Raw genomic sequence first — 10,686 nt, 5'->3', positions numbered from 1 at the left:
GAAGAAGAAGAAGAAGAAGAAGAAGAAGCTGGAACACAACCAGAAGTTGTTTGATGCATTTCTCTCTATGAAGTCACAACGAGCAAAGATCAGGGAAGAAAGCAAGGCAAACCAATGCAAGAGCATTGTCCGCTGTGTTGGGTTATATTTATACGCTTTCTGAATGTGACATATGCTTTCAAGCATCCGCTCCAGCAAAACATCACATGTCCTTTCACCAGGCAGCTTCTAGAAAAGATACCTCCATGTGTCTGTTCTCAGCAAACCAACCTCTCACGTGTCTGCTTTAGCAAAAACATCTTCTCAGGACAGAGTTAGCAGAAAAACATCACATGACACAACTGCGTCTCCAAGGAAACCAGAAATTCCCACTTCACCCCTCTTCTTTCTGAGATGAGGTTTCTAACCAAACCTGGCCTCAAGAACCACTGAGTAACCCTAGGTAACCTTGAACCGTCTGCTTCTACGGATCCTCTGAATTTCTGGTGTGGCATGTCACCACGTGAGGTACTTGAGGTGCTCAGTATTGAATCCAGGGTTTCGTGCACACTAGGTAAGCATTCAACCAACTAAACTGCATTCCCAACCAAAACTAGCTTACCTTCTATAATAAATAAGTAAAAGCAGCGTGAGAAGATTAGGGATAATAGAGGTTGGGCAACTGCCATATTAAGTAGGCACAAGCTTTCAAGCAAGACCTAAAGAAAACTACTGAGTGAACCCCACGGTAGTAAAGCAGCCGTTCTCAACCTGTGGGTCTCCATTCCTTTGGTGTTTGAACGACCCTTTCACAGGGGGTCACATATTAGATATCCTGCGTATCAGACATCTGCATTACAGTTTGTAACGGTAACAGAATTACAGTTATGGAGTAGCAGTGAAAAGTTGTGAGTGGGGTCATCATAACATGAGACGCTGTGTCAAGGGGTTGCAGCATTAGGACGGCTGAGAACCACTATTGTAAAGAGTTAGGGACTAGGAGCCAGAGCAAAGCATTCAGTAGAAAGAAACGTTAGTAGACAATGGGATAGGGGTAAGAAACTTATCTGTCTGTCTGTCTGTCTGTCTGTCTGTCTGTCTATAGGTGTCTATCCACCTACCTATCTACCTATCTATCTGTCTGTCTATCTATCTATCTATCTAGCTATCTATCTACCTACCTACCTATCTACCTATCTATCTATCTATCTATCTATCTATCTATCTATCTATCTATCTGGTTTTTCTAGACAAGGTTTCTTCTCTATATAATCCTGGCTATCCTAGAATTCACTCTCTAGACCAGGCTGGCCTTGAACTCCAAGATCCTCCTGCCTCTTCCTCCAGAGTGCTGGAATGAAAGATATGCACCACCACACACATAAGAACTTTGTTTCTTGACCCTGACTAACAACTACTTTAATAATAGTATTTAAGAACACACTGTGGGGCTGGCCAGGTGGTTCAGCTGGTAAGAGCACTGAATTGCTCCTCTGAAGGCCCTGAGTTCAAATCCCAGCAACCACATGGTGGCTCACAACCACCTGTAATGAGATGTGACGCCCTCTTCTGGTGTGTCTGAAGTCAGCTACAGTGTACTTATTTATAACAATAAATAAATCTTTAAAAAAAAAAAAAAACAGACTGTGAAGTCAGGTGTGGTAGTACACACTTGTAATTTTACTTGGGTCGTATCCACAGGGAGATCAGGAGTGCAAAGTCAGCCTCATCTACATAGCTAGTTCAAGATTTCATTTGAGTGACCAGCCGGCTCTGTGGATAAAGGTGCTCACTGCTGTCATGCCTGGCAGTGAGCTCAAGCCCAGGGACTCACGTGTGAAAGGAATGGAGGATGGCTTTGGCAAATTTACCTTCCTTTTCTTCTTCTTTCTCTCTTTCCTTCCTTTAATGTTCACACTTTTGCAAAAAAAAATTATTTCATATGCATTCGTGTTTTGCCTGCATTTTTATTTCTATATGAGGTTGTGGAATCCCCTGGAGTTGGAGTTACAAACAATTCTGAATGATAATGTCAGTGGCAGGAATTGAACCTGGACTTCTGGAAGAGCAACTGGTTCTCCTAAATGAAGAGCCATCTCTCCAGCCCCAGCACCCAGGAGGTAGAAGCAGGAGGATCTCTGTGAATTCAAGGCCAGCCTGATCTACAGAGTGAGTTCCATGACAACCACGGCTACACAGAGAAACCCTGTCTCAAAAAATAAATGGGCTGGTGAGATGGCTCAGCGGGTAAGAGTACTGACTGCTCTTCTGAAGGTCCTGAGTTCGGATCCCAGCAACCACATGGTGGCTCACAACCACCTGTAATGAGATCGGATGCCCTCCCTCTTCTGGTATGTCTGAAGACAGATGCAGTAAATTACTCCTGAGTGAGTGGGGCCAGCAGAGGTCCTGAGAACAACAGCAGCTCATGGCCATCTGTACAGCTACAGTGTACTCATATACATAAAATAAATAACAAAATAAATCTTTAAAAAATAAAATAAAAAAATAAATAGAGATGCAAAGTGAATGATGAAGGAATTAATTAATTAATTAATTAATTAATGCGATTCTCAGGGCTGGAGAAATAACTCATCAATTAAGAGTACTGGCTCCTTTTCCAGAGGACCCTGGATTGATTCCCAGCACCCACATTGTGACTTATTACATCTGTAAATCCAGGGTATCAGGTGCCCTCTTCTGGCCTCTGTGGGTACTACACACATGTGGTGCACAGACATCCACGCAGGCAAAACACCCATACACATAACGATAAATGAAGAAACAAAAAACCATGTGATTCTTCTGCTTCTACCTCCCAAGGGCCAAGATAATAGTGTGTGCAACCATGCCTGGTTGTTCTTTCTGTTTACAACGTCTCATTGTGTTGGGCAAGCTAGCCATGGATTCTTAGACTCATGTAATCCTTCTGTCTCAGCCTCTTTGTAGCTATGACTAGAAGTGTGTACCACCATATGACATCAGTACCCCACTACAGAAATAGAACTAGGTAGATAATCAGCAAGGCAATAGAAAGCTTGAACAACACTATCCATAAGGACCCAATAGAAGCATACCTTTGATTCCAGTACTTGGGAGAGGGAGGCAAGAGGATCTCTCTAAGCTGGAGACCAGCTTGGTCTACAGGACAAGCTTTAGGCCAGCCAGAGCTGTCTCAGACAAACAAATAAGCAAGACCCAATAGATACTTGATGATGATGGTTACAATTGTCAACTTGAGAGAACGAGGAATCATTTAGGAGACAAACCCCTAGCATGTTTGTGAGAGAGATTCCAGATTAGGTTTCTAGGTGGGAAGACCCAGTTTAAATGTTACCAGTACTATTCACTAGAAGGGATCCCAGACTGAGTAGAAAGAAGGGGCATCGGCAATTTTATTCCCTACTGCTTGACTTGATACAATGTGACCAGCCACCTCCAGCTCTTAAGGTAATGCTATCTCTATTGTGATTGGCAATACTCACAAATTGTGAGTCAAAATTAACTTGTCTTTCCTCGAGGTTTTTTTTGGGGTATTCTGTGTCAGCAGAGAGAAAAATCACTAATCCACTTAGAGAACAAACCAGCAGCTAACAGCAATTCAATTCCCAGTCACACGGGGATTGATCCAGAGGCAGACTGGGCCATAAAACAAGCCTCACTAAACTTAGAAGAATAAAAATAGGGCTGGTGAGATGGCTCAGCGGGTAAGAGTACTGACTGCTCTTCCGAAGGTCCTGAGTTCGGATCCCAGCAACCACATGGTGGCTCACAACCATCTGTAATGAGATCTGACGCCCTCTTCTGGTGCAGACAGCTACAGTGTACTTACCTATAACAATAAATAAATCTTTCGGCTGGAGCAAGCGGGGTCTAAGCGAATGGGGGGATAAGACAGGGGGATTGCTGTGAGTTCAAGACCAAACAGCCTAGGATATAGAGCGGGTCCTAGATAAGCATACAGAATGAGACCTTGCCTCAAACCCCTCTCCCATGCAGAGAGAGTACTGCTGCGTTGAACACCCATAGATAAACAATGAGCCCAAGATACGTTCCATTCTTACAGAGCACAGGGTAGGGCTAACCCACACACAAGCCTCTCTGCCACAAGTGAACACGACCCACACTGAAGAATGAATGGTTCCTAAGACAAAAGCAGAAGCTGCACGGAAGTGAACCAAAACCAGCACAGGAGTCCACGTATGCTCAGCAGCTCACACACCTGTAAAGCCAAGGCAAGAGGATTTCCCCTAGCTCAAGATCAGCCAACCTGCGGTACATAGAAGCCCTGTCTCAAAAGACATAGGAAGGGCTGGTGGAGGTAGTGGCTTCGTTAATCCCAGCACTCAGGAGGCAGAGGCAGGCAGAGGTCTACAGAAGTAAGTTCTAGGATAGTCAGGGGTTCAAGACAAGGAAACCTTGCCTTGAAAAACAAACAAACAAAAAATATACAGGAAGAAAGGACAGAGAAGAGCCAGGCGGTGGTGGCGCATGCCTTTAATCCTAGCACTTGGGAGGCAGAGGCAGGCGGATTTCAGAGTTCGAGGCCAGCCTGGTCTACAGAGTGAGTTCCAGGACAGCCGAGGCTACAGAGAGAAACCCTGCCTCAAAAAAACCAAAGAGAGAGAGAGAGAGAGAGAGAGAGAGAGAGAGAGAGAGAGAGAGAGAAAGAGAAGAGAGAGAGAGAGAAAGAAAGAGAGAGAGAGAACAGAGAGAAGAAAATAGATGAATAACTTTATCTTACACGCAAAAAAAAAAAAAAAAAAAAAAAGAAAGAAAGAAAAGAAAAGATTAAAAGGAAAGAGGGTCCGGGCGGTGGTGGCACATACCTTTAATCCCAGCACTTGGGAGGCAGAGGCAGGTGGATTTCCAAGTTCAAGACCAGCCTGGTCTACAGAGTGAGTTCCAGGATAGCCAGGGCTATACAGAGAAACCCTGTCTTCAAAACAAAACAAAACAAAACAAAACAATAAAAAGGAAAGAGGGAAAAAAGGAAGGAAGGAGGGGAAGGAGGGTGTTGGATACAGACCCCTACCTGCATGTCTCTTTGCAGAACTTGTTTGCTTCAAGATAGGATGTTATGTTCTGCGAGAAAAAGCATCCTGCCTTTTGCAGTTCATTTGAGGTGGAAAGAGTCAGCCCCAATTGGGGATTTCCTCCTTGTATTTTTTCGTCCCCCCCCCCATGCTGCTCAGTATAAATTGAGCAGAGAGGAATAAAGATTGGCATTCTTCCTTGACAAGTGATCAAATCTGTGTCTTTTGTTAAATCCCCCAAGCCTACGTCCGATCTTTGGTAGTTACAGTGCAGGCGCTGTCAGGAAGGAGTGAAGGAGAAAAGAAGGAAGGAAGGAAAAAAGGAAGAAAGGAAAGAAGAGAGGGAGGGAGGGAGGGAGGAAGGAAGGAAGGAAGGAAGGAAGGAAGGAAGGAAGGAAGGAAGGAAGGAAGGAAACAAGGTTGTAAGGCTGCCTCATCCCTTCCACCCCATGAGAAGTCAGTAATATGGTAGCTTGAAAGAGAATGGCCCCCATAGGCTCTTATATATAAATGTTTGGTCCCTAGTTGATGGAACTATTTTGGAAGGATCAGAGAGTGTGACCTCTGGGGATAAGCTTTAAGGTTTCAAATGCCCCAGGCTGGAGAGATGCCTCAGTAGTTAAGAGCACTGGTTGCTCTTCGAGAGGTTCTAAGTTCAATTCCCAGCAACCACAGGGTGGTTCACAACCATCTGGAATGGGATCCAATGCCCTCTTCTGGTGGGTCTGAAGACAGTGACAGTATACTCACATAAATAAAATAAATCTAAAAAAAAAAAAATTTGTTTGTTTTTTTAAAAAAAAAAAAAAGGTTTCAAATGCCCAAGCCATGCCAGTCTTTTTGTTCTTCGCCTGACACTTCTGGATCAGATGGAAACTCTCAGCTATTGTTCCGGGACCATGACTGCTGACGCCATGTTCTCCTCCATGACAGATATGGACTGACCCTCTGAAACTGTAAACAAGCCCCCAATTCAGTGCTTTTCTGATAGGTTGCCTTGGTCTTGAATATCTTCACAGCAACAGAACAGTGACTAAGACAGGGAAAGAGTGATCGTCATGAACTTAGAGAGTGGCAGCTGAGCCTGCGAGTACCTTGATATTAGACTTCCCAGCTTCCAGAGCTATGAGGATAATTTTTCTCTTTCTTTCTCTCTCTCTATCTCGTTCTTTCTTTTGTTCCCCCACCTCTCTCTTTTGGTTTGGTTTGTGTGTTTTCAAGTCAGGGTTTCTCTGTATAACAGCCTTGGTTGTCCTGAAACCCACTTTGTAGACCAGGCTGGCCTCAAGTGCTGGGTTTAAAGGCATGGTGAAAATATATTTCTTTCTGCTTTTTTTTTTAAAGATTTATTTATTTTATGTATATGTGTCTTCAGACACACCAGAAGAGGGCATCAGATTCCATTACAGATGGTTGTGAGCCACCATGTAGTTGCTGGGAATTGAACTCAGGACCTCTGGAAGAGCAGTCGGTGCTCTTCACCATTGAGCCATCTCTCCAGCCCAAGAATACATTTCTTATAGTAGCTTAAACAGACTAAAATAATACACAAAGGGCTGGTGAGCCCAGACGGTAAGGGAACGTGTTGCTGAGCCAGCCATCCCTGGAAGTTCAAGACCAGCCTTGGCTATAGAGTAGAAGAGAACTAACCTTGACCACCACATGCACCCTTAGTGCTCAAGAGGCAGAGGTGAGAGAGAGGATTTCCGTGAGTTCACAGCCAAGGCCAGTCTGGGGGACTGAGGAAGAGGGGGGTTAAAGCACACACTCGCCAAGTGACCTTATCTGTAGTGGATAGATTCCAAGACCCCGGTAGATGCCTGAAACCAATAAACAGGGACGTTAGTAACTGAATCTGGAGCTGAGAACTTAAGCTATTAAGTAACTGGCTTGCTGCTAGCTTGCACTGATGGGCAAGCGGGACAAGGGGAAGATCACCTCCAGGGCAGGAAAGTCACGGAAGGGGTGTGGCAGCACGACCGGCAGTGCAAATTTACAGCCCACCTTTTCTATCTGCCACTCCCTCTCCCACCCTCATGTTCTCTTTCTGGAGACAGGTACTCACTTAGCTCAGCTCTGAACCCAAGATGTAGTCAAGGAGCTCTAACTGCCTCCGTATGGCAATGGTGGGATCACAGGTGTTGGCCTCAGTGCTGTCTACGCCATTCTGGAGCCTGAGCTCCAAGTTTCAGGGGTGCTAATAAGAGGGCATCAGATTCCCTGGGGCTGGAGTTGCAGACAGGTGTGAACAGCCATTTTAAAGTATTTATAGGAGCCGGGCAGTGGTTGCACAGGCCTTTAATCCCAGCACTTGGGAGGCAGAGGCAGGTGAATTTCTGAGTTTGAGGCCAGCCTGGTCTACAGAGTGAGTTCCAAGACAGCCAGGGCTACACAGAGAAACTCTTTTCCGGAAAAAAAAAAAAAAGTCTTTATAGGAAGCCAGAGTTTTGACTTTTTAGATTCATTTTCATTTTGTTTCCAACAGGATGCTGTTCTGCAGCCCAGGCTACCCTAAAATTCATGTCAATCTTCCTACCTCAGCTTCCTGACTACTAGGATTACAGGCATGAGTTAGCACACCAGCCTACAGCAATTTTAAGTATCTTTAATAGAAGTATAATCACACTTGTGTAAACATTATTACTATACAATAAAGAATTAACTATTAGGAGGGATAAGGAGTTGGTTCATTGATTGAGAGCACTTGTTGGTCTTTGTACTGGTTAGCTTTGTGTGTCAACTTGACACAGCCTGGGGTTATCACAGAAAAAGGAGCTTCCCTTGAGGAAATGCCTCCATGAAATCCAGCTATAAGGCATTTTCTCAATTAGTGATCAAGGGTGGGAGGGCCCATTGTGGGTGGTGCCATCCCTGGGCTGGTGGTCCTGGCAAGCTGTGCAAGCCAGAGGAAGCAATCCAGTAAGCAGCACCCCTCCATGGCCTCTGCATCAGCTCCTGCCTCCAAATTTCTGCCCTGTGTGAGTTCCAGTCCTGACTTCCTTTGGTGATAAACAGCGACGTTGAAGTGTAAGCTGAATAAACCGTTTCCTTCCCAACTTGGTTCTTGGTCATGATGCTTTGTGCAGGAATAGAAACCCTGACTAAGACAATGTGGTTGTTGTGAATTGAATTTAGGACCTCTGCTCGCTCTAGTCAAACCCTGCTCACTCTGGCCCAAAGATTCACTTATTATAAATAAGTACACTGTAGCTGTCTTCAGACACATCAGAAGAGGGCATCAGATCTCATTATGGGTGGTTGTGAGCCACCATGTGGTTCCTGGGATTTGAACTCAGGACCTTTGGAAGAGCAGTCTGTGGTGCTCTTATCATCAACTAAGCCATCTCGCCAGCCCTCTTTTGGTTTTTCAAGACAGGATTTTTCTGTATAGCCCTGGTTGTCCTGGAACTCACTCTGTAGACCAGGCTGGCCTCAAACTCGGAAATCCACCTGCCTTTGCCTCCCAAGTGCTGGGACTAAAGGCATGCAGCACCACTGCCCAGCAGTTATAGACAATGTTAACTGTCTGGCCTATGGGTGCTGGCAGACAGCTCTTAACTGTCTGTAACTCCAGTTCCAGAGTACCTGATGCTATCTTTGGCCTCTCAGGGCATTGCAGGTGCATGGTTCGTGTCAAGCAGGCAACATATCCATATACATAAGGTAAAAATAAATATGTGCTCAGTGGCTAAGGGCACTGGCTGCTCTTGCTAAGTACCAGGTTTCACTCTAGACTGTAAGATACACGTGGTACACATATAGACATGCAAGCAAAACACTCATACACATAAAATAAATCAATATTTTAAAATATTTTTTAAAATAAACAGTGTTTAAATTTTTTAAAAGATTTATTTTATTTATTTTATGTGTATGACTACACTGTATCTGTACAGATGGCCGTGAGCCATCGTGTGTGTGGCTGCTGGGAATTGAACTCAGGACCTCTGCCGGCTACTCGCGCCAGCCCCGCTTGCTCTGGCGTAGTTCACTGTAGCTGTCTCTCAAGACAAACCAGAAAAGGGCGTCAGATCTCATTACGGATGGTTGTGAGCCACCATGTGGTTGCTGGGAATTGAACTCAGGACCTTAGGAAGAGCAGTGAGTGCTCTTACCCGCTGAGCCATCTCTCCAGCCCCTTACATTTTTAAAAATTTTAATTTTAATTTAATTTTAAAAATTGTACATACTGTTCTAGTTTGCTTTCTACAGCTATGATAAACCACTCACTATAGCTGTACAGATGGTTGTGAGCCTTCATGTGGTCGTTGAGAATTGGGAATTGAATTTTAGGACCTCTGCTCACTCCGGCCCAAAGATTTATTTATTATTTTAAATAAGTACACTGTAGCTGTCCTCAGACTCACCAGAAGAGGGCATCAGATCTCGTTATGGGTAGTTGTGAGTCACCATGTAGTTGCTGAGATTTGAACTCAGGACCGTCAGAAAAGCAATCAGTGCTCTTACCCCCTGAGTCATCTCACCAGCCCGGTTAATTTTAATCTTACATTCTAGAGCCTATCATAAAGAAAAGCCAGGGTGGGAAGCTTGAGGCAGGCAGGGATTGAAACAGAGGCCAAGTAGGAACACTGCTTACTGTTTAACATCCCCCTCCCCCACAGCTTACTTGCTAGTGTCTGACATACACCAAGGCCACCTGCTCAGGGACTCCACTATCCACAGGGAGCTGAGCTTCCCACCTCAGTCGGGCGGTGGTGGCACACACCTTTAATTCCAGCACTCGGGAGGCAGAGACAGGCGGATCTCTGAGTTCAAGGCCAGCCTGGTCTACAGAGTGAGTTCCAGGACAGCCAGGGCTACACAGAGAAACCCTGTCTCGAAAAACCAAAATAAAAAAAGATGCCCCATAAACTTGCCCACAGGCCAATCTGATGGGAGCAAGTCTTCAGATGAGGTTCCTCCTTCCTAACTGACACCAGCTTGAGATTAAAACACACTCTCTTCTGGTCTTTTAACCATATATATACATATATATATATATATATGTACATATAAATATATATATATATTTGTTGTTGTTGTTTTGTTTTGTTTTGTTTTTTTTGAGACAGGGTTTCTCTGTATAGCCCTGGCTGTCCTGGAACTCACTCTGTAGACCAGGCTGGCCTCGAACTCAGAGATCCGCCTACCTCTGCCTCCCAAGTGCTGGGATTAAAGGCATGCGCCACCACGCCCGGCCAACCATATATATTTTTATGTGTGCCTATACTTGTTTGTTGGTGCGCACACATGTGTGTGCCCGTGCGCATACATGTGTGTGCCCGTGCTTGTGTTTAAGCTAGAGGACAATGTCCTTTCTATAAACTTTCTACTTTTTTTTAGATATGATCTCTCTCTCACTGGCCTGGAACTTGCCAAGCAGACTGGTCTAGCTGGCCAGAGAACTCCAGAGAGCACCCCCACCCCTACCCAGCCACACCCACAATCACCAGCACCGGAATTCCAAGCCATGCCACCAGGGCTCTGGAAAGCCAACTCTGGCCCTTATGCTTGTAAAGCAAAGACTTTCCTAACTGAACTCTCGCCCCAGTTCCCAACATCTTTCTGAGCTTTTGTTGGTCGGGTCACGTTTTTCTTCCTCATTATATAGTCCTGGCTGGTCTTGAACTTGCGATGTAGAGCAGACTGGCCTCCGACTTGTAGTGACTTT

This window comes from Mastomys coucha, unplaced genomic scaffold, assembly GCF_008632895.1.
Source record: "Mastomys coucha isolate ucsf_1 unplaced genomic scaffold, UCSF_Mcou_1 pScaffold5, whole genome shotgun sequence".
Lineage (NCBI taxonomy): Eukaryota > Metazoa > Chordata > Mammalia > Rodentia > Muridae > Mastomys > Mastomys coucha.
The sequence above is the reverse complement of the archived record's forward strand: the minus strand, read 5'-3'. Positions refer to the sequence as shown.